Source organism: Tachyglossus aculeatus, chromosome 24 (genome assembly GCF_015852505.1).
Source record: "Tachyglossus aculeatus isolate mTacAcu1 chromosome 24, mTacAcu1.pri, whole genome shotgun sequence".
Taxonomy (NCBI): domain Eukaryota; kingdom Metazoa; phylum Chordata; class Mammalia; order Monotremata; family Tachyglossidae; genus Tachyglossus; species Tachyglossus aculeatus.
The window spans coordinates 1,943,307-1,966,642 of NC_052089.1; the positions used below are offsets into that span (position 1 = coordinate 1,943,307).

Sequence of the window (23,336 nt, forward strand, 5' to 3'; positions counted from 1 at the left end):
AGGCTGTCCCACGTGAAGCTAGCAGTCTTAATCCCCATTCTACAGATGAGGTAACTGAGGCCCAGAGAAGTTAAGTGACTTGCCCAAAATCACACAGCTGACAAGTGGCGGAGATGGGATTAGAACCCACGACCTCTGAGCCTGTGCTCTTTCCACTAAGCCACACGGCTTCCCCTAATACCTGCATGCCAATACTGAGAGCAATTTCTGCGGTGGGAATTTTTATTTTCAAGCAGTATTTTTTTCATTTCAAATTATTTTTCCACTGGTATACCATAATTAACCCCGAAGTACAAAAAGTGGGCTAAGCGTCTATGGTGAATGACGTACTTTAGCTCATAAGAGGGAAATACATATTTTAAATCAATCAATCAATCAATCGTATTTATTGAGCGCTTACTTTGTGCAGAGCACTGTACTAAGCGCTTGGGAAGTACAAGTTGGCAACATATTTAAATATATAAATATAAATATTGAGCAAACCTAATAATAGGAACCCACAAAAGAGACTGAAAATGAACAGACAGAGAGATAAGAGGAGAACCAGGAGAGTACAGAGTCTGTGAAGCCGGGTTTGGACAGCGTTTGAGGAGAAAGCGGTGGTCCACAGTATCAAAGGATAAGTAGTTTCTATGCACTTAATAAATCCCCTTATTGATTCCATAAGCTTGTGTCTTCTAACCCAGCACTTAATACAATGCCTGGCACATAGTAAGCCCTTGCAAATACCACAATTATAATTATTGTACTTTGCTTTAGTGTTTGATTGTTCCATCTTTCTTTGTGTGTCTTCTCTTCCCTCATGTATTGTAATCCCTTTGAGGTCTAGGGTTTGTTTCTAATTCTCACCCATGTATTTTTTCCCACCACTTCGTACTGTGCTTTTCCTCACAGCAAGCACCTAAACAAATAGTACTTCTACTACTTTCTCATGCCAATTATTTACCCAAATCATTTGATTACAAAAATTCAATTCGCCCTACTTTCTCTGCCCATCCACCTCCGCATCAAATAGAAACTACTTATCATCGACCTTAAAGCACTCAATCACTTCGCCCCCTCCTACTTTACCTCCTTGATTTCCCACTACAATCCAGACTGCACACTTTGTTCCTCTAACGCCAACTTACCCACTGACCCTTGATCTCATCTATCTCACCACCGACCTCTCACCCACATCTTGCCTCTGGCCTGGAACGCCCTCCCTCTTCATGTCCGACAGAACACTGCTCTCCCCACCTTCAACTGCTTATTAGGCCTTCCCAAAATAAACCCTCATTTCCTCTTCATGCACTCCCTTCTGTGTCACCCTTGCACTTTGATTTGTTACCTTTATTCACCCCTCCCACAGGGCCACAGTGCTTAGGTGGGATGTATGAGTCAGGGTCTACTTCTGATCTGATCATTTTGTATCCACAATATTACTTGGCACAGTCAATCAATGGTATTTACTAAGCACTTACGTTGTGCAGAATCCGGTATTAAGCATTAGGGAGAGTTCAATAGAGTTGGTAGACACAATTCTTGCCTCAAGGAGCTTACAGTCTGGTGGAGGAGGGTACAATAATAATGGTATTTGTCATTATGACATTTGTCAAGCACTTACTATATGTCCAACATTGTTCTAGGTGCTGTAGATACAAGCTAATCAGATTAGACAGAGTCCATGCCCCCTCTGAGGTTCACAGTCTATGTAAGAGGGAGGAAAGGTCATGAATCCCCATGTTACAGATGAGGAAACTGAGGCCCAGAGAAGTTAATTGACTTGCCCAAAGTCACCCAGCAAGCAATTTTCAGAGCCGGGTTTGGAACCCAGGTCTTCTGATTCCCAGGCCCATGTTAGTTCGACTAGGCCATGCTGCTTCTCACTTGAGTGCTCATAACTAATCAGACAAGTTCTGTGGGCAGAGCATTATACTAAGCAGTTGGGAAAGTACAATATAACAGAGTTGGTAGATGTAATCCCTGCCCACAAGGGGTTAACAGTCCACAAGTGGAGATAGACATTAAAGTAAATTACCAATAGGGGAAATAGTGAAGTATAAAGACTCTACGTAAGTGCTATGGGGCTAAGGTGAGTATCATAGGTCTTAAAGAGTTTACAGCCAAGGGCATAGTCATTATTCATTCCTTCATTCATTCAATCATATTTATTGAGCTCTTACTGTGTGCAGAGCACTGTATTAAACACTTGGGAATGTACAATATAACAATAAACAGACACATTCCCTGCCCACGATGAGCTTATAGTCGAGAAGTTGGAGACAGACATTAATATAAAAAAATTGCAGATATATACATAAGTGTTGTGGGGTTGGGGGGTGAATAAAGGGAGCAAGTCAGAGTGACACAGAAGGGATTGGGAACAGAAGAAAGGAGAGCTTAGTCAGGGAAGGCCTCTTGGAGGAGATGTGCCTTCAACAAGTCTTTGAAGTGGAGGTGAGTTTATGCCTGTCAGATATATTGAGTAATTACTGCGTGCAGAGGACTGTACTAAGCTCTTGGGAGAGTACGGTACAACAATAAACAGCACATTCCCTGCCCACAATGAGCTTACAGTCTAGAGGAGAAATAGCAGTACTCATAAACACCATATGCTCAGAGACCCAGACATCCATGCAGGCCAGGGGTAACAAAGCAGATTCATTACAGAAGAAGGGGACCTGCAATAAGGGGTGTGGTGTGCACACAAGATGTAGTCAATTGAATTGATGGACCCTGTGGGCCAAGATCCCACGGCCAAACCATCAGCCCATGCCTCATCCATCTTATGAGAGCCGGGTAATTCAGGGGGCTACATAAAGTCACATAGTACTCATACATGATGGAGTCCAGGAAAAGTCCTTCAGCCCTTGCAGTGGTCAGGAAGAAGTTCTGGACCTACACCCAAAGGAGTAGATGGACTCCCATCTCAGGATGGCACCTGGAGGGTTTTCAGTACTCTACTAGTTTGGGCTCTGGGAAGGAGAGTCAAATAGTGGCATGTCCATTCCATTTCTAGCTTGGGAAGTGGCTAGGGAGTGGAAGGCAATCTGCTACAAGTTAAAACTCCCCTGTGCTGGGCAGCAGAGGCATGGGAGATAGTTGATAGTGGAGAGTCACGTTAACGGCATGGAAGATGATAAACCGCTTTCATATTTTACCTAGAAAACTCTATGGATACACTACCAGAACGATTGCAGAGGGAGGTGGGACATTCTGGGACTGATGTGTCCAGAGAGTCGCTATAGGTCAGAGATGACTCAACAGCTTAAGAGAAGACAACCTGAATGGAGGTGGTGTCTATTAGAATAGAGGGAGATGGGCCTGGGAGTCAGAAGATAATAATAATAATAGTAATGATAATAATAATAATAATGATAATAATAATGATAATAATAATAATAATACCATTTATTAAGCACTTACTATGTGCAAAGAACTGGTCTAAGCACTGAGGAGGTTACAAGGTGATCAGGTTGTCCCACGTGGGGCTCACAGTCTTAATCCCTATTTTGCAGATGAGGTAACTGAGGCACAGAGAAGTTAAGTGACTTGCCCGAGTCACACAGCTGACAAGTAGTGGAGCAGGAATTTGAACCCATGACCTCTGACTCCAAAGCCTCTTTCCAGTGAGTGACGATGATCACAGATCTGTCAATTGCTTGCTTTGTGACCTTGGGCAATTCACTTAAATTCTCTGTGCCTCAGTTTCCTCAACTGTAAAATGAGGACTCAGTCTCTGTTCTCTCTCCTACTTAGTGAGCCCCATGTCAAACCTGATTATTTTGTACCTACCCCAGCTCCTAGTATACTGCTTGACACATAGATAGTGCTGAACAAATACCCCAATTATTACCCCAGTGCTTCAAACATTGTTTGACACATAGTAAGTGCTTAAATGCCATTTAAAAATGTCTCAAATAAGGGGGGAGATCTCCCCAGAAATTCTCTCAATAGAGCTCTGCACACAGGCTCACAGTAAATACCACTGACTGGTGGATTGGGGATTCAGGAGGGGTCTCTTGCTCTAGACTGTGATCTTGTTTTGGGCAGGGAATGTGTCTGATTGTTGTTGCATTGTACTTTCCCAAGCGCTTAGTACAGTGCTTTGCATACAGTAAGTGCTAGATAAATATGATTGAATGAATGACTTCCTGTCAGAGAGGAAGGTGGTGGCCATCCTGGGCCCAGTGGCGGAGGTGTATATGAGGCCCATGACAAAGAGCTGGCTGAGGTGGAGGTATCTGGGGGAGTGGAAGGGGTTGTTAAGGTGAATGAGTCTTATTGGGAAGATAAAGAAAATGAGGGAGAAGAGGAGCAGGCCAGTTTGTGTTGAAGAAATAGAGTCCTTAAATAACAAAATCAGTGGTCCAGGTTTGATTCCAGTTCTCCATGGAGCCTTCATGAACTTCTACTTAAGGGAGGAATCAAAAGCATTTAAAGAAAGTAAAGACCAGTGGGCTTCCTGTCTACTCTTGTCACTTGCCCCGGAATACTGTAGCCAAAGTCTAGAAGAAAGCTGATTTTCTAAGATGCTCAGGATCTATGCTAATTTGGATGATCAGATAATTAGGTAAATGAATGTATAAAGGAATAAAACTGGATTTAGCCATTTCCTTTCACTGTAACATCTGTGATGTTTTCTTGTAATTATAGGAAATTATAGGACATGGTTACTGTTCCATCTATCTTCATTATTAAAAGTTCGTGAATAGAAGGATCATGGCCTAGTGAGAAGAAGCCTGGACTAGTTGAAAGAGCATAATAATAATAATGATGATGGCATTTGTAAAGCACTTACTGTGTGCCAAACACTGTTCTAAGCGCTGGGGTAGATACAAAGCTATCAGGTTGTCCCATGTGGGGCTCACAGTCTTAATCCCCATTTTACAGATGAGGTAACAGAGGCACAGAGAAGTTAAGTGACTTGCCCGAAGTCACACAGTTTACAAGTGGCAAAGCCAGGATTAAAACCCATGACCTCTGACTTCCAAGCCCGTGCTCTTTCCAATAAGCCACGCTGTGTCTGGGCCTAGCATAGGTCTAGGAGTTGGAGGACCTGGGTTCTAATAATCCTGGCTCTGCCAAATGCTTAGGACGTGACCTTGGGCAAGTCACTTAAGTTCTCTGTGCCTCAGTTACCTCATCTGCAAAATGGGAATTAAATGCAAGTTCTCCCTTCTAAATCAGACTGGGAACCCCATGTGGGACAGGGACTTTGTCTGACCTAATTAGCTTGTACCTGTACCATTGCTTAGAACAGTTTTTGACAAATAGCAGCGCTTAAGAAATACCATAAAACATAGAAATCCCTACAACGTGCATAGTTTCTCCTGAATTTCCTAAAGTCCTGTTGTGCCACAGTGATTTCTCTTTCATCAATCATCATCAATGTAATTGAGCTCTTACTGTGTGCAAAGCACTCACTGTATTAAGCACTTGAGAGAGTAGAATATAGCTGTTATTGAGAGAGATGAGAGTGAGAGAGCGAGAGAGTAAGGGAGAGAGGAAGAGAGAGAGAGAGAGAGTCCTGTGTGCACTTCCACTCTGCTTAACCTGAGAGAACCTGAGATGATTGGCAGGGTTAAGAGAGAGTAAAAGAGAGATTCCTGTGTGCATTTCCACTCTGCTTAACCTGAGGGAACCTGAGATGATTGGCAGGGTTAAGAGAGAGTAAAACAGTCTATGCAAACCACTTTGACTATTTTCAGCTCCTTTGACCAGGTCCAATTAATGAATTGTCCAAGCTGCAGCCATCATTTACAATGGAAAGCAGCATGATCTAGTGGAAAGAGCAGGGGCCTAGGCATCAGACAGCCTGAGTTCTAATTCCAACTCCATCACGACTGCTGTGTGACCTTGGGTGAGTCACTTCACTTCTCTGTGCCTCAGTTACCTCATCTGTAAAACAGGGGCTAAGACTGTGAGCCCCATATAATTTTATTGTGGGCAGGGAATGTGTCTTTTGTTTTATTATACTTGCCAGGTTCTTAATACAGTGCTTTGCATGGAGTAAGCACTTGGAAAATACTATTGAATAAATGAGACGGGGACTATAGCCAACCTGATTTGCTTGTATCCAATCTAGTGCTTAACACACAGTGCCTAACACACAGTAAATGCTTAACAAATACTATTATTATTATCATCATCATCATCATCATCTTCATTACTTAGTAGATAGTAAGTATTTAATAAATTTAAAAAAAGAGACTCCATCACATACTATAAAAAATAAACTTGTTCTTTATCACTGAAGTATCAATTGAGACAAATGGCAATAATAGTAATTGTAAGCATTGTTCTAAGCACTGGAGACGATACAAGATAATCAGTTCAGACCCAATCACTGTCCTACACGGGACTCACATGTAAGTAGGAGGGAGAATAGGTATTGAATCCCCATTTTACAGATGAAGTAACTGAGGTACAGAGAAGTTAAGTGACATACCGAAGGCAACCCAGCAGACTAGTGGTTGGAGTCAGAATTAAAACCCAGGTCATCTGACTCCCAAGCTCCTGCTCTTTCTACTAATCTACACTGTTTCCCAGGAGCAAAATGGGAAACTCCATAGGACCCCATTAATAATAATAATAATAATAATAATAATAATAATAATAATAATAATAATAATAATAATAAAATTGTGGCATTTGCGAAGCAGTTACCATGTTCCAAGCACAGTTCTAAGAGCTGGAGTAGATACAAGATAATTAGGTTGGACAAATTTGCTGTCCCACCTGGGCCTCACAGTCTTAATCCCTAATTTGCAGATGAGGTAACTGAGATACAGAGAAGGTAAGTGAATTGACCAAGGTAACAAAGCAGAGAGTTGGGGGGCAGGGATTAGAATCCACCTCCTCTGACTTCCGGGCCCGGGTTCTATCCCTTAGGCCATGCTACTTCCCCATCCACTCTCAATGTTAATTCCTTAACTTGCAAGCAGTGAGACCTCTCTTTAAGGCTTCCAGAACGTCCCTGTTCTTTAGGCTGTAGATGAGGGGGTCCAGTACGGGAGTGAAGATAGTGTAGAAGGCTGAAAGCACCTTGTCATAGTCCTTTGAGTCATACGACCTGGGCCTCATGTAGATAGAGATAGCAGCTCCGAAGAAGAGGCCGACGACAATGAGATGAGAGAAGCAGGTGGTGAAGGCATTCTCCTTGGCCGCCACTGACCTCATTTGGACTACCGCCCCCACAATGAGACCGTAAGAGCCCAGGATGACAGAGAAGGGGATCAGCAGCATCAGGGCACAGCAGACATCCATGACGGACTCAAAGACCATAGTGTCATCACAGGCCAAGCGCACCAGAGTGGGGGCTTCGCAGCAAAAATGGTTGACTTCCCGGGAATGGCAGGAATGGTAGCTCAAGGTGACCTCCGCCTGCACCAACCCATCCGTTGCCCCAAACAACCAGGAGACCACCGCCGGGAGCAGACAGAGCTTGGGACTCATGAGAATGGGATAGCATAAAGGGTGTCAAATGGACACGAACCGATCGTAGGCCATGGGAGCTAACAGGAAGCACTAGCCCCCTTCAAGAGTGAGGAAGATGAAGATTTGGACGGCACATCCAACAAGAGAGATGGAATTCCTGCCGGACCAGAAGTCGCCGGCCATTTTGGGAATGGTGGTGAAGACCAGCATCACATCCATGAGCGAAAGCTGACCGAGCAGGAAGTACATTAGGGTGTGGAGGTGGAGATCTCTGTGGATCAGGAGAAGTATAGCTGCATTGCCCATCAAGGAGGTGACGAAGGCCATCCTAACCAAGGTGAAGAGGGCTTGGTGAGCCCGGGTGTGGTTAAAAAGTCCAAGAAGAACGAAATCTGTCCCCATAGTGTTGTTCTCCTTCTCCACGGTTCTGTCCCACTGGGAAGTTAGATCTGGAAAGAAGCAAGCCAACAATAAAAAAAATCAATGGTACAGAAAACTTAGTAGCAGGGGAAGATGAGAGTGGGTCCATTTGCTTTCTATTGGGAATTTGAGTCTTGAGAGCACAGAGAATCCAAAATTATAACATTTGTGGCATTTTCTATGTAGTTTTCTTTTTTTCTTTGCTGTGTTTTTTAAGAGCTTACTATGTGCCAGGCACTGTTCTAAGCGCTGGGGTAGATGCAAGCTAATCAGGTTGGACAAAGCCCATGACCTGCATGGGGCTCAGGTCTTCACAACCAATTTATAGATGAGATACAGAGGCACAGAGGAAGTGAAGGGACTTGCCCAAGGACACACAGTAGACAGGTGGCGGCGCCGGTAATCGAACTAGGTCTTTTTGACTCTCATATTTTCATGAATCTTTCATTTGACTCTTTCAGTCTTATTCAATGAGCACTTACTGTGTGCAGAGGACTGTAGTAAGCGCTTGGAAAGTATAATTCAGCAACAAAGAGAGACAATTCCTGCCCACAATGGGCTCACAGTCTAGAATAGGGGAGACAGACATCAAAACAAGTAAACAGACATCAGGTCATGGTGACCTTTGAGAGAGCGGTTTCAGCAGAGTGGAGGGGACGGACGACAGATGGGAGGCGTTCCAGAAGAGAGTTGGAGGAGAGGAATTCGAGGCAGCGAGTGTAGACGACTCGCTCCAGGAGTTTGGAAAAGAAGGGTAGGCTGGAGATGGGGCGATAACTGGAGGGGGCTGTGGGGTCAAGGGAGGTTTTTTTTAGGATGAGGGAGACGTGGGCATTTTTGAAGGCAGAGGGAAAGAAGCCATTGGAGAGTAAGCAGTTGAAGATGGAAGTTAAGGAGGGGAAGAGGGAAGGGGCGAGAATTTTAATAAGGTGGGAGGGAATGGGGTCCGAATCACAGGTGGAGTGGGTGGAACTTGAGAAGACGGAGGAGATCTCCTCTGAAGATACTACTGGGAAGGTCGGGAAGGTAAAAGAGGGGGTCGAGGAGGGGAGACGGAGGAGGGGGAGGGGTGACTTTGGGGAGGTCAGACCTGATGGTGCTAATTTTTCTAATGAAGCAGGTGGCCAGCTCGTGGGGGTTGAGGGATGGGGGAGGGGGAGGAACAGGGCTCGCAGATCTGGGCTCTATCCATTAGGCCAACTGCTGGGATAGATACAATAAATTTAGAATGGACCCAATGCCTGTCCCACATGGGGTTCCCAAGCATTTAGTACAGTCCTCCACAAACAGTAATTGCTCAGTAAATGCCACTTAGTGAATGATTCCCAGTTTCAAGGGAGGGAGAACAGATATTAAATCCCCATTTTTACAGATGAAGAGACTGAGAAGTAGCATGGCCTAGAGAATGGAGCACAGGCCTGGGAGTCAAAAGGACCTGGGTTCTAATCCCAGCTCTGTCAATTCTGTGTTGTGTGGCCTCGGGAAAGTTGCTCTGTCACTTGCCTGCTGTGTGACGTTGGGCAAGTCGCTTAATTTCTCTATGCCTCAGTTCCCTCATCTGTAAAGCAGGAATTAAGAATGTAAGCCCAATAAGGGGCAGGAATAGCATCCAACCAAATTTCCTTGTACCTACCCCTACACATAGTAAAGTGCCTGGTACGTAATAAGCACTTAACAAATACCACAATCATCACCATCACAGGGAAGCGAAGTGATTTACTCAGGGTCAAACAACAGACGAGTGTCAGAGCCTAATGTAGAACACAGGTCCCCTGATTCCGAGGCTCGTACTCTGGCTGCTAGGTCATGAGGTTTCTCAGGATACTCTGATGGTCAATAACAATAATGAGAATGATGTCATTGACCCTCATGACAGTGATACGGTCACTGATACGTATACGGTTAGTTATGATTATTATCATTGTATTTATTGAGGATTTACTTATGGGCTAGGCACTGGGCTGAATGCTCTGGTACCTATATAATGCTCAGAATGGGCATAATCCCTAAATCAGTCAATCAGGGGTATTCACTGAGCACTTACTTTGGGCAGAGCGCTCTACTGAGTGCTTGGGAAAACGCAGTAGAGTTAGTAGGCACAATCCCTGCCTTCATGGAACTTACAATCTACTAGGGAAGACAGACAGTAAAAGAAATTACAGAGAAACAAAGGAGAATAAAGGTAAGAAACAGCATTGCCAAGTGGCTAAAACACAGACTTCGGAGTCAGAAGGACTTGGGTTCTAACCCTGGCTATGCCACTTGTCTGCTATGTGACCTTGGGCAAGTCAGTTCACTTCTCTGTTCCTCATTTATGTCACCTATAAAATGGCGATTAAGACTGTGAGCCTCATGTGGGACAGTGACTGTAACCAACCTGATTAGCTTGACAAATAGTAAGTGCTTAGTACAGTGCTCTGCACAAAGTAAGCCCTCAATAAATGCCACTGATTGATGGACTGATTAACAAATACCCTAAAAATAATATGGTCCATGGGACATAGTAAGCGCTTAACAAATACCATAGAAAAAGATACATAAGTGCTGTGGGTTTGGGGGTGGAGTATCAAACTCATATGGGTATGGACATTAATGTATAGGTGATGCAGAAGGGAGGGAAAATAGGGTGAAAAGATGGGAAATCAGTCACGGAATGCTAATTGGAGGAGAGACCCAACTAATTTGTCTTGTCTTATGCCATCGAGTTGTTTTCGACCCATAGCAACACCACAGACACATCTTTCCCAGAATGCCCCGCTCTCCACCTGCAATCGTTCTGGTAGTGCATCCATAGAGTTTTCATGGTACAAATACGGAAGTGGTTTACCATTGCCACCTTCCAAGCAGTAAACTGGAGTCTCTGCCCTCAACTCTCTCCCATGCCGCTGCTGCCCAGCAAGGGTGAGCTTTGACTTGTAGCAGATTGCCTTTCACTCACTACCCACTGCCCAAGCTAGGAATGGAATGGGTAGACTTGACTCTCCCTACTGTATCCAAGACTGGTAGAGTACTGGAAACTCTCCAGGTGTGGCCCTGAGAGGGGGAGCTCATTGTGGGTAGTGAATACTTCTCTTTATTGTTGTATTGCACCTCCCAAGTACTATGTGCAGTACTTTGCACACAGTATGCACTCAATAAATGATTGAATCAATCAAGTTGGAGGAAATGCCAACATTGCAATTTTGCCAAAAGACGTTCCTCCACCCCTCCCCCCCCCCCGACAAAATCAACCTAAATGCGTGAGAGAACAGCTCCAGACAACCTGGCTTGTCAACCCTTCTCTATACTTGTCACTGGATCCACACACACCCAGGCGAGGAAACGCCTGGACACAAAGGACAAGAAGTCTTCAGAACAACTGGAGACTGAATAGCAATGTGGGAAGGTCTGCATTGCCCAGGACCATATCTGCTTTCTATGCTCCCTACCTAAACTCGGGTTGGAGGCAACAGGACTCCAGAGAAGAATGGGGTACACACACACACACACACACACACACACACACACACACACACACACACACACACAGAGAGAGAGTCTTACTCTTGACACTGACTTCCCACTTCTCTGGGAGCAACCCCTTAAAGATATGGCAACGTCCCTTCTATGCGAGCTAGAGATAGGCAAGGTAGTTCCAATGGTCTACACTGCTCTTAACACTGGGTCCCTCTCTCCCCCAGAGATACCTCCACACCTCCCTCATCCACCGCCCCTGTCCCCGGCCAAGTATCAGGTCTGTAGAGCTGTTATTCCTGAGTCCAAAGATATCTATCACACCTGTGTAGTGCATAGAAGTCAGTTTCTACTACAAAGCCTGCATTTTAATTTCTCTAATCTGTATACTTTACCCTTAAGGCAAGGTACTCCCTACACCTATTCTCTCACCACCGGCATCCATCTAATAGTTAACTCCCCCTAATTCAGTTTCTCAGAGGAGGATGAGATATACAGTGACAATCCCTGATTTTGTCCTGTCTATCACCACCTGCCTGGCTTCCCCACAAGCTACTGAGGACCACCCTCTTCTCCTCAACACGCTATCCAAACTTGGCTTCACAGATTCCGTCCTCTCTTGGTTCTCATCTTATCTCTCCGGTCGTTCTTCCTCAATCTCTATTGCAGGCTTCTCCTCCCCGCCCCCATCCCATTACTGTGGGGGTTCCTCAAGGTTCAGTTCTTGGTCCCCTTCTGTTCTCGATCTACATCACTCCCTTGGTGACCTCATTCGATCCCACGGCTTCAACTATCATCTCTACGCTGATGACACCCAAATCCACATCTCTGCCCCTGCTCGCTCCCCCTCTCTCCAGGATCGCATCTCCTCCTGCCTTCAGGACATCCCCATCTGGATGTCTGCCGCCACCTAAAACTCAACATGTCCAAGACTGAACTCCTTGTCTTCCCTCCCAAACCCTGCCCTCTCCCTTGCTTTCACATCACTGTTGACGGCACTACCATCCTTCGCGTCTCACAAGCCCGCAACCTTGGTGACATCCTCGACTCCACTCTCTCGTTCACCCCTCACATGCAAGCTGTCACCAAAACCTGCCGATCCCAGCTCCGCAACATTGCTAAGATCCGTCTTTTCCTCTCCATCCAAACCACTACCCTGCTCGTTCTAGCTCTCATCCTATCCCGTCTGGACTACTGTATCAGCCTCCTCTCCGATATCCCATCCTCTTGTGTCTCCCCACTTCAATCCATACTTCACGCCGCTGCCCGGATTGTCTTTGTCCAGAAACGCTCTGGGCATGTTACTCCCCTCCTCAAAACTCTCCAGTGGCTACCAATTAACCTGCACATCAGGCAGAAACTCCTCACCCTCGGCTTCAAGGCTCTCCATTACCTCGACCCCTCCTACCTCACCTCCCTTCTCTGCCCTGGAATGCCCTCCCTCTGCCCATCCGCCAAGTTAGCTCTCTTACTCCCTTCAAGGCCCTACTGAGAGCTCAACTCCTCCAGGAGGCCTTCCCAGATTGAGCCCCCTCCTTCCTCTCCCTCTCCTCCCCCTCTCCACCCCCGGCCTTCCCTCCTTCCTTTCCCCACAGCACCTGTATATATGTATATACGTACGTACGTATTTATTACTCTATTTATTTATTTATTTTACTTGTATTCTATTTATAATTGTACAAATTTATCTTTGTAATCTATTCTATTTATTTTATTTTGTTAATATGTTTTGTTTGTTCTCTGTCTCCCCCTTCTAAACTGTGCGCCCACTGTTGGGTAGGGACCGTCTCTATATGTTGCCAACTTGTACTTCCCAAGCGCTTAGTATAGTGCTCTGCACACAGTAAGCTCTCAATAAATACGATTGATTGATTGATTGATTGTCTGCCACAGAAGAATCCCTTCTTTGGAGACTAAGGATATACAGGATGACACTGAATACAGGACCGTGGGCACAGAAAGATTTGATCCGTCTATACAATTAAGGGCCCAGGGTCTTCTCAGGCTCACAGCGAGTCAAACAGAACCAGTGCCCTGCACAGATTCTCAGCCCCCATTTCCAGAACCAGCTTCTGTGTCAGCAGTGGCATCCTCTTCCTCACTGCTATTCCCCGGTACCCAGCTCAACACCCGCATTCACACTCATTCTCTCTCTAACCAAAAAACAAAACAAAAAAACCCCCAAACACAACACCTTCCCGTTAAGGTGTAGGAGTACAGCCCATAGCTGCACCTAAATGGCAGGTCAGGTCTGAGAATTGACCAGACAGTCCAAACGGCAGAGGGATGGTCGACCCCACTAATACCATTTTTCTAATGTTAAAAGTAATCAATTTATATAATTTTTGAAGTGGGAGAGTAGTCTTTGTAACACAATGGGCTCACAATCTAATAGGAACCCATCGGCTAATCAATAGTAGTGATTGAACATTACTGTGTACAGGACACTGTAGTACGCCTTTGGGAAAGTACACTAGAACATGATATAATAATGAAAAGAATGATGATTGTGGTATTTTTGAAGCTCTTATTATTTTCCAAGCACTGTACTAAGTTTAATCAGGTCAGATATAGTTTCTGTTCCACATAGGACTCATAGACAACGTTGGAAGGAGAACAGATGTGACATAGTGGTACAACCTCGGGCCTGAGAGTCACAAGGACCGTGGTTTTAATCCCAGCTCCTCCACTTGTCTGCTGTGTGACCTTTGGTAAATCACTTCACTTCTCTGTGCCTCAGGTACTGCTTCTGTAAAATGGAGATTAGGAACGTGAACCTCACGTGGGACAGGGATTGTGTCCAACCTAATCTGCTTGTACCGACCCCAGCACGTAGTACAGTGCCTCGAACATAGTAAGAACCTAGCAAATACCATAATTATTATCATTGTTGAGAAGCCTCACTTGCTTATCAATCAATCAACTAATCAATCAATGATATTTATTTGTGTAAAGTATTATGCTAAGTGCCTACTGTCTTACAACTGCAACCTCGCATGAAAGTCCCATCTTGTGTTTAATCACCGAGATTGATGCTCCAGAAATTCTCTCCAAGATCCGGAGCAATGTTGTCTTATCCAAAGTAACGCTGTCTTGGGGAAAAGGCATCTTGGAGAAAAAGCATTTAGCCATAGAGAGGGTGTATGGCTGGGATCTGTGACCTTTGGGCATTTGATATTCAACCCCCCTCAACCACACAGCACTTATGTACATATCTGTAAATTCTGTATTATATATTATTTATTTATATTAATGTCTGTCTCCCTTTCTAGACTGTAAGCTCGTTATAGGCAGTGCACATGTCTAATAACTCAGTTGTATAATGCAGTGCTCTGCACAATGTAAGTGCTCAATAAGTACCATTGATTGATTAATTGATTGATCCCAGATTCTAAGAGGAGGTAACGACTCAAGCGACCCAAGTGATTCAGTCTTCCAGGCCAGGCGAACTTAAACCTGTTTTTAAATGTCTTCTGGTACCAAGACTATATAAAGCCTCCCTCCTAACCTGAGCCACAGTCAAGAAGTTCTTTCTGACATCTCTACTAAATTATTCTGGATACAACAGGGGCGATTTACTGTTTTTTTTTCCTTTTGGAAGGTTTAGGCTGTCCTTGTAACAGTTCTTTTTTGATGCAGTAGGAGGAGGAAGAATTGTATTTATTAAGCATCAAATATGTGAAACGCACTACATTCTGAATGGGGGGAAAAGAAAGACATAACATCAATCAGCTGGTCTGTCTCTAAATAATCCCAAATTCTGAAACTTTCCTCATAGTACCCCTCCATCTTCCATCTATCTAATGATTTTGGCTGTTCTTCTTGGCACTCACGATAGAATATGGCATCCTTCTAAAAAGAAAGACTGCTACCGAGAGCAATTCCCTAGTACTGTCCCCCTTAAGCATTAAAAGCCTCAGAGAAAGGTCTCCAGTTCATCCACGACTGAAATGAGAATGGGTAGCATTATTTATTCCCATGCCTTGAGCTCGACTCTCCTGCTTCCTCCCTCTTGCCTACATCATCCCTTGTCCCTGGTGCTCTCTCAGTAATAAGAATGACGATTTGTATTTGTTAGCTTTAATTGGTGCCAAGCACATAGATAGATGGGGGAGAAACAATACAATCATATCAGAGGTAATCCCAGCCTCTTCAAATCCACTTGTACACACCTCTCCCCTTTTTAAAAGTTTTTTGTTTTGTTTTGTTTTTTTTCTGAACCCATCTTCCCGGGCTAGCCTTCCCCACTTGATTTTCTCTTTCTCTGTTTCTTTTCCCTGCAACTTACAGTCCCAGATCTTTCTGCCCTCAGAGCTACTCTCCCAAACACTCAACACAGCTTTCTGCACTCTGTTGTCATCCGACCAATATTATTGGGAAGCAGGAAACAAAAGTCAGGAAGAAGTGATGACCCCTCCCAAGTGCTTACTACAGTGCCTTACACACAGTAAGTGCTCAATAAATACGATTGAATGAATAAATGAATGAATGGCACACAAGCCCCCTCCAAATTTACCTGTACATGATCATCCACATCCATTGTGCCATAGGCTCAGTGAACAGGACACTTCTTATACATCTGACCCTGTGGTATCAGAGCAGCTAGTTCTGGTAGAAGGGGAGTGGCCACGTGACTGATGGAGCCTCCATAGAGAGAAGCTCAAGGAATCAGAGCATCTCAGAATTTGTAAAATCCCCTAGAGGTCTTCTTTCCAAATCCCCGTCCACCAGGGCTGACTGGATTCAAATCATTACAAGAAGATCACTTATCTCCACCACCATCACCTCCAACCCCCACCCCCAACTCCTCAGGCCCCAGACTCCTGTTCCTTAACTGTCTTCAGAGATTAATCAATTGATCAATGATTATAAATTGTACTGTTGCTTTGTTTGGGGCAGGGAACATGTCTGCTAACTCTAACTCTGACTTGCTCCCTTCATTCGTCCCCAAAGCACATATATGCATTTCTGTAGATATCTCTTATTTAAATATTCATGTATTTATTTATGTATGTATATTAATGTTTGTCTCCCTCTGTAGATTGTGAGCTCGTTATGGGCAGGGAATGTGTCTGTTGTTGTACTCTCCCAAGCACTTGATTACAGTGCTTTGCACACAATAAGCACTCAATAAATATGATTGAATGAATACCGGTCAGTACTCTCCCAAGCGTTTACAACAGTGCTCTGTCCATACTAAGTGCTCAATAAGTGCCATTTATTGATTTTTATTGAGCACTAATTCTTTGCAGAGCACTGTACTAAGTGCTTGGGAAAGTAGAAGACGATGGCGTTGGTAGATACAGTCCTTGCCCACGAAGTGCTTACAGTCTATAGGAGACAGGAATTAAAATAAATTCCTGAAAGGGGAAAAAGTAGAGTATGATACTATGGTCATATGTGCTATGGGGCTGGGGGTGAGTATCAAATTACACGTCTTCTCCACTGGTACCCTGAATCCCTACTTTGCACTTGATAATGATAAGCATCAGCTGTGGCAGCACATCATATTTTAAAATTATGTGCCAAATACTACACTAAGCACTGGGGTCGATTCATGATAATCAGGCTCACAGTCTATGTAGGAGGGAGAACAGGTAATGAATCCCCATTTTTATAGATGAAAAAACTGAGGCATAGAGAAGTTACATGATGCACCCCAGCTCACACAACAGGAAAGTGGTAGAACCAAAATTAGAACTCAGGGCTTTTTTTTCTACGAGGCCTGGACACTTTCCACTAGACAACACTGCTCCCTGTTGTCATGGGACCAAATGACTCTCCTAACCTCTTAGTACAATGCTCCGGACTGTAAGATCCCATCTAGGCCATAAATTGATTGTGGGCAGAAAATGTGTCTGCTACAGTGTTATAGTGTATTCTACCCAGTATTTAGTACAGTGCTCTGCACACCATACGCGCTCAGTAAATATGATTGACTGGCTGATTATCTTGATTATCTTGAATCTACCTCAGTGCTTAGAATAGTGTTTGACACAGCGTGGTGGAGTGGATAGAGCACAGACCTGGGAGTCAGAAGGTTGTGGGTTCTAATCCCGGCCCTGTCGCTTGTCTGCCTGAGTCACTTCACTACTCTGTGCCTTAGTTACTTCATCTGTGAAATGCGGATGAAGACTGTGAGCCCCACATGAGTTACCCTGATTACCTTATATCCACCCCAGTGCTTAGAACAGTGCTTGGCACATAGTAAACGCTTCACAAATACCATTATTATTATTGTTATTATTATTATTAAGTGCTTTCTCTGGGCCTCAGTTAACTTGTCTGTACAATAGGGATTGAAACTGTGAGCCCCACGTGGGACAGGGACTGTGTCCAACTCGATTTGCCTGTGTCCACCCCATGCAGTGCCTGACACAAAATAAATGTTTGGGGAGGGAGTGGCAAGAGCACGGGCTTGGAAAGCAGAGGTCGTGGCTTCTAATCCCAGCTCTGCCACTTGTCAGCCGTGTGACTTTGGGCAAATTACTTCACTTCTCGGGGCCTCAGTTCCCTCAGCTGTAAAATGGAGATTAAGATTGTGAGCCCCACCTGGGACAACCTGATTACCTCGTATCTACTCCAGCACTTAGAACAATGTTTGGCACATAGTAAGCACTGAACAAATACCATAATCATTATTAATTATTATTATTATTAACAAATACCCTAATACTGAGTAGTGCTCGATTGGACTGGAAATGGGCTAACGAGAAGCTGATATCCATCTGTAAGCAGTATCCTTCTCTCCCGTACTCCATTCCAATCACTCAGTCAATCATTCTTACTTATTGAATGCTTACTATGTGCAGAGCACTGTACTAAGGACTTCGGAGAGTACAATATAACAGAATTGGTAGAGCCATTCCCCAACCAAAAGGAGCTTTGCAGTCTAGAGATTTTTCTCCATCTTATTTACAAGGGTCAGTGAGAGTGCATTGCCCAGTGGAAAGACCATAGGGCTGGGAGTCAGAGGACCTGGGTTCAAATCCCAGCTCTGCCCTGTGCCTATTGAGTGACTTTAGGAAAGTCACTTGACCTCAGTTTTCTCATCTGCAAAATGGGCATTAAATACCTGTTCTCCCTCCCTCTTAGATTATGAGTCCCATGTGGGATAGCGACTGAGTTTGAACGGATCATTTTCTATCTGCTCCCGTGCTTAGAACAATGCTTGGTAAAGAGCAAGTATTTTATAATTACCACCATCATTATTATGGTGAGGGTCAAAGCTATAGTTGGGTAGAGTCCAGTTATCATTAATAAGGAACAGCATGGCCTAGTGTAAGAGTAGAGACCTGGGTGTCAGAGGTCATGGGTTCAAATACTAATCTGCCACTTGTCTGCTGTGTACCTTGTGCAGGTCACTTATCTTCTCTGTGCCTCCGTTACCTCATATGTAAAATAGGCATTCCGATTGAGGCTGTGATTCCCATGAGGGGCAGGGACTGTGTCCAATCTGATTATCTTGTATCTGCTCCAGTGCTTAATATGCTGCCTGGAACACAGTAAGAGCTTAACAAGTCCCATATTAAGCTGAAGAAGAGATGATGATGTCTCTCATAATTAAAAGACTATAATTTAAGTGACTGAATGGCAATACTGTGTCTACCAAGTGAAGATAAAAGCAGTATCACTTCAACGTAATTTACATTTACTGTGGTTCATTTTCTCTGTGGGCCGGGAATGTACCTACCAACATTATTGTATTGTACTCTTCCAAGTGCTTACTACACTGCTCTGCACATAGTAAGGGCTAAGTGAATGCCACTGATTGAGGACCCTCTTGGCAAATTTTAATCACGGTCAGCACAAGCCCACAATGATGTTACTCTTGTTAGATCACCCCTAGTCAATGGATCACCAATAAGCATTTTTGCATCTTCCTCTTCCATTTGTGTTGATTTTATTAGAAGCAGCTTGGCCTAATGGAAAGAGCCCGAGCCTTGGAGTCAGAGGACCTGGGTTCTAATCCCAGCTTTACATGCTGTGAACCTCGATTTCCTCATTTGCAAAATGGAGATTCAATACCTGGTCTCCCTCCTACTTAGACTGTGAGCCCCACGTGGGAGAGGGACTATCACACCTGAATAACTTTCATCTACCCCAGCTCTTAGAAGAGTTCTTGACATACTATAAAACATAACGGATATTATTATTATTATTATTACTCTTTGTCGCCTAGTGGAAAGAGCACTGGGAGTTTATTGTTTTCTTGATAGGTCTTACCCTTGGAGAGAGCCTGTGGGAATTTACATGCTTTGATGCTACTGGTCCAGGTTCTCATTGTGCTATTCTTTATCCACTGTTGTGCAGGTCCCGTGGTTCTGAAGTCTTAGTGGATAGGACCAACATTCATCAATATCTCATCTGAAAAATGGGGATACCTATCTTCCTTCCTCCTTGGACTGAGAGCCTGAAGAGGGACAGGGTCAATGTCCAACGTTGACCTGATTATCGTTCATCTACCCTAGCTCTTAGAAAAGTGTTTGGTGCCTAGTCAATCAATGTTATTTATTGAGTGAATACTCGGTACAGAACACTGTACTAAGTGCTTGGGAAGAGAACAGTACAAGAGAATTAGCAGACATGTTCCCTGCTCATAATGAGGTTAGAGCTCATCACTTGAATGGAGCCACATCACTCTCCCCAAGAAACTGTCAACTCCTTCACATTTTTTCCTAACCTTAAAATATTGGGAAAATTATGATCCCCTTTAGAACCTTTCTTTGGATTTCCAGGTAGATCATTATGCTATTTGTGTATTTCCTTTCTTCTCATGAATAAATATCTGTGATATTTATTCTTCATGATTCTTGAAATACTGAACTTTTCAGTACATTTCAATGCATCCTTTCCATCTCCCCTACTTCAGTTCAGCTTGAGTTGCTGTTTGGTTCTATGAGTTTGACAATATCTTCCTGAACTAGCGTCACATGGCTGTGAATTTGACAATATCTTCCTGAAATAGCGTTACATGGCTCCTGAATCTGAGGAGAATTATTGGTTTGGATATGTGTCTGTTTATGTAGGGAAGCAGCATGGCCTACTGGAAAGTGCACGGAACTGGGAGTCAGAAGGTCTGAATTCTAATCCCTGCTCTGACACATGTCTTCTGTGTGACCTTGGGCAAACCACTTAACTTCTTTGTGCCTCAGTTCCCTCATTTAAAATAATGGGTATTGAATATCTGTCTTGCCTCCTACTTAGACTGTGAGCCCCTTGTGGAACCTGATTATCCTATACCTACCCCAGTGCTTAATACAGTGCAAGGCATATAGTAAGCACATAACAAATACCGCAGTTATTATTATGTGCGGGAGGGGGAGGAGAGTACAGCTCAACTAAACCTAACCAAAGAGAGTTAATTATACACTGGAGACAAGTACCCCGGCAGACTCCATGAACATAAAAAGGGAAATAGGTGCAGTCAGTGAGCTTAGATCTCAGGTGAGTTTTTCTTCTTCTATGTTCAGTTTTGGGTCTCTGAGGCTACAGGTAAGAGAAAGTTCTCAGGGTTGGTGAACTCTGGAACTGGATTTCTCAGGAAGCCCAGAGAAGAGATTGATTCAGAGAGGATATTTGGATCTTTGAAGAGCTATTTCTCGGAAGAAGTCACCAACTATTCTCTCCACCCCCACTGCACACAGAATGGGAGGAAATGTGTTTAAAACCACCAGGCAGGCTTTAGTTCAGACTCCTGGAAGAAGGTTCTGAAGTTAAGAGGTGTTTGGCATTAGAACATGTCAGTGAGAGGATCATTCATTCATTCATATATTCAATCATATTTATTGTTTGCTTACTGTGTGCAAAGTGCTGTACTAAGTACTTGGGAAAGTACAATACAACAATAAACAGATATATATTCTCGATCTACACTCACTCCCTTGGTGGCCTCATTCTCTCCCACGGCTTCAACTATCATCTCTACGCTGATGACACCCAAATCTACATCTCTGCCCCTGCTCTCTCCCCCTCTCTCGAGGATCGCATCTCCTCCTGCCTTCAGGACATCTCCATCTGGATGTCTGCCCGCCACCTAAAACTCAACATGTCCAAGACTGAACTCCTTGTCTTTCTTCCCAAACCCTGCCCTCTCCCCGACTTTCCCATCACTGTTAACGGCACTACCATCCTTCCCGTCTCACAAGCCCGCAACCGTGGTGTCATCCTCGACTCCACACTCTCGTTCACCCCTCACATGCAAGCCGTCACCAAAACCTACCGGTCTCAGCTCCGCAACATTACCAAGATCCGCGCTTTCTGCTCCATCCAAACCGCTACCCTGCTCGTTCAAGCTCTCATCCTATCCCGTCTGGACTACTGCATCAGCTTTATCTCTGATCTCCCATCCTCGTGTCTCTCCCCACTTCAATCCATAATTCCTGATGCTGCCCGGATTGTCTTTGTCCAGAAACGCTCTGGGCATGTTACTCCCCTCTTCAAAAATCTCCAGTGGCTACCAATCAATCTGCGCATCAGGCAGAAACTCCTCCCCCTCGGCTTCAAGGCTCTCCATCACCTCGCCCCATCCTACCTCACCTCCCTTCTCTCCTACAGCCCAGCCCGCACCTTCCGCTCCTCTGCTGCTAATCTCCTCACCGTGCCTCGTTCTCGCCTGTCCCGCCGTCGACCCCCGGCCCACGGCATCCCCCTGGCCTGGAATGCCCTCCCTCTGCCCATCCGCCAAGTTAGCTCTCTTCCTCCCTTCAAGGCCCTACTGAGAGCTCACCTCCACCAGAAGGCCTTCCCAGACTGAGCCCGCTCCTTCCTCTCCCCCTCGTCCCCCTCTCCACCCCCCCGTCTTACCTCCTTCCCTTCCCCACAGCACCTGTATATATGTATATATGTTTGTACATATTTATTACTCTATTTATGTATTTATTTATTTTACTTGTACATATCTATTCTATTTATTTTATTTTGTTAATATGTTTGGTTTTGTTCTCTGTCTCCCCCTTCTGGACTGTGAAACCACTTTTGGGTAGGGACTGTCTCTATATGTTGCCAACTTGTACTTCCCAAGCGCTTAGTACAGTGCTCTGCACAGTAAGCGCTCAATAAATACGATTGATTGATTGATTGATTGATTGATTGATTCCCTGCCCACAATGAACGTACAGTCTAGAGGGGGGAGACAGACATCAATACAAATAAATAAATTACAGATAGGCACATAAGTGTTATTGGGATGGGATGGGGGAAGAGCAAAGAAGCAAGTAAGGGTGATGCAGCAGGGACTGAGATAAGAGAAAAAGAGGGTCTAGTCTGGGAAAGCCTCTTTCGAGAAGATGTGCCTTCAGGAATGCTTTGAAGGGAGGGGATAATAACTTTCTGTCAGATTTGAGGAGGGAGGACTTTCCAGGCCAGAGGCGAGATGTGGGCCAGGGATCGGCAGCGAGGAAGGCGAGAGCTAGGAACAGTGAGAAGGTTAGCACTAGAGAAGTTAAGTGTGCAGGCTGGGTGTAGGAGAGTAGTGAGCTGAGGTAGGAGGGGGCAAGTTGGTGGAGTGTTTTAAAACCATTGGTGAGGAGTTTTTGTTTGATGTGGAGGTGGATGGGCAACCAATGGAGTTTTTTGAGGAGCGGGGTGACATGTTCTGAACGTTTAGGTAGAAAAATGATCCGGGCAGCAGAGTGAAGAATGGACTACAGTCGAGAGAGACAGGAGGCTGGAAGGTCATCAAGGAGGCTGAAGCAGTAACCCAGGAGGGTTAGGATGAGTAATTGTGTTAACGTGGTAATAGTTTGGAAGGAGAGGAAAGGGCAGTTTTTAGAGATGTTGGGAACGTGGAACCGTCAGGGTTTATTGATGGTTTGAATATATGGGCTGAATGAGAGGGAAGAGTCAAGGATAACACCAAGGTTATGTGCTATTGAGACAGTAAGGATGGTGGTGCTGTCTATGGTGATGGGAAAATGTGGAGGACAGGGCTTGGGTGGGTAGTTAAAGAGTTCAGTTTTGAACATGTTAAGCTTGAGGTGACATGAGGACAACCAAGGAGAGATGTCTTGAAGGCAGGAGGAAATGTGAGACTGCAGAGA

The 23,336-nt window shown here is 44.6% G+C and overlaps 1 pseudogene; it reads right to left on the reverse strand.

The window, feature by feature from the left end:
• Positions 1–6,906: 6,906 nt before the first annotated feature.
• Positions 6,907–19,579, reverse strand: LOC119945049 (annotated as a pseudogene).
• Positions 19,580–23,336: the final 3,757 nt, after the last annotated feature.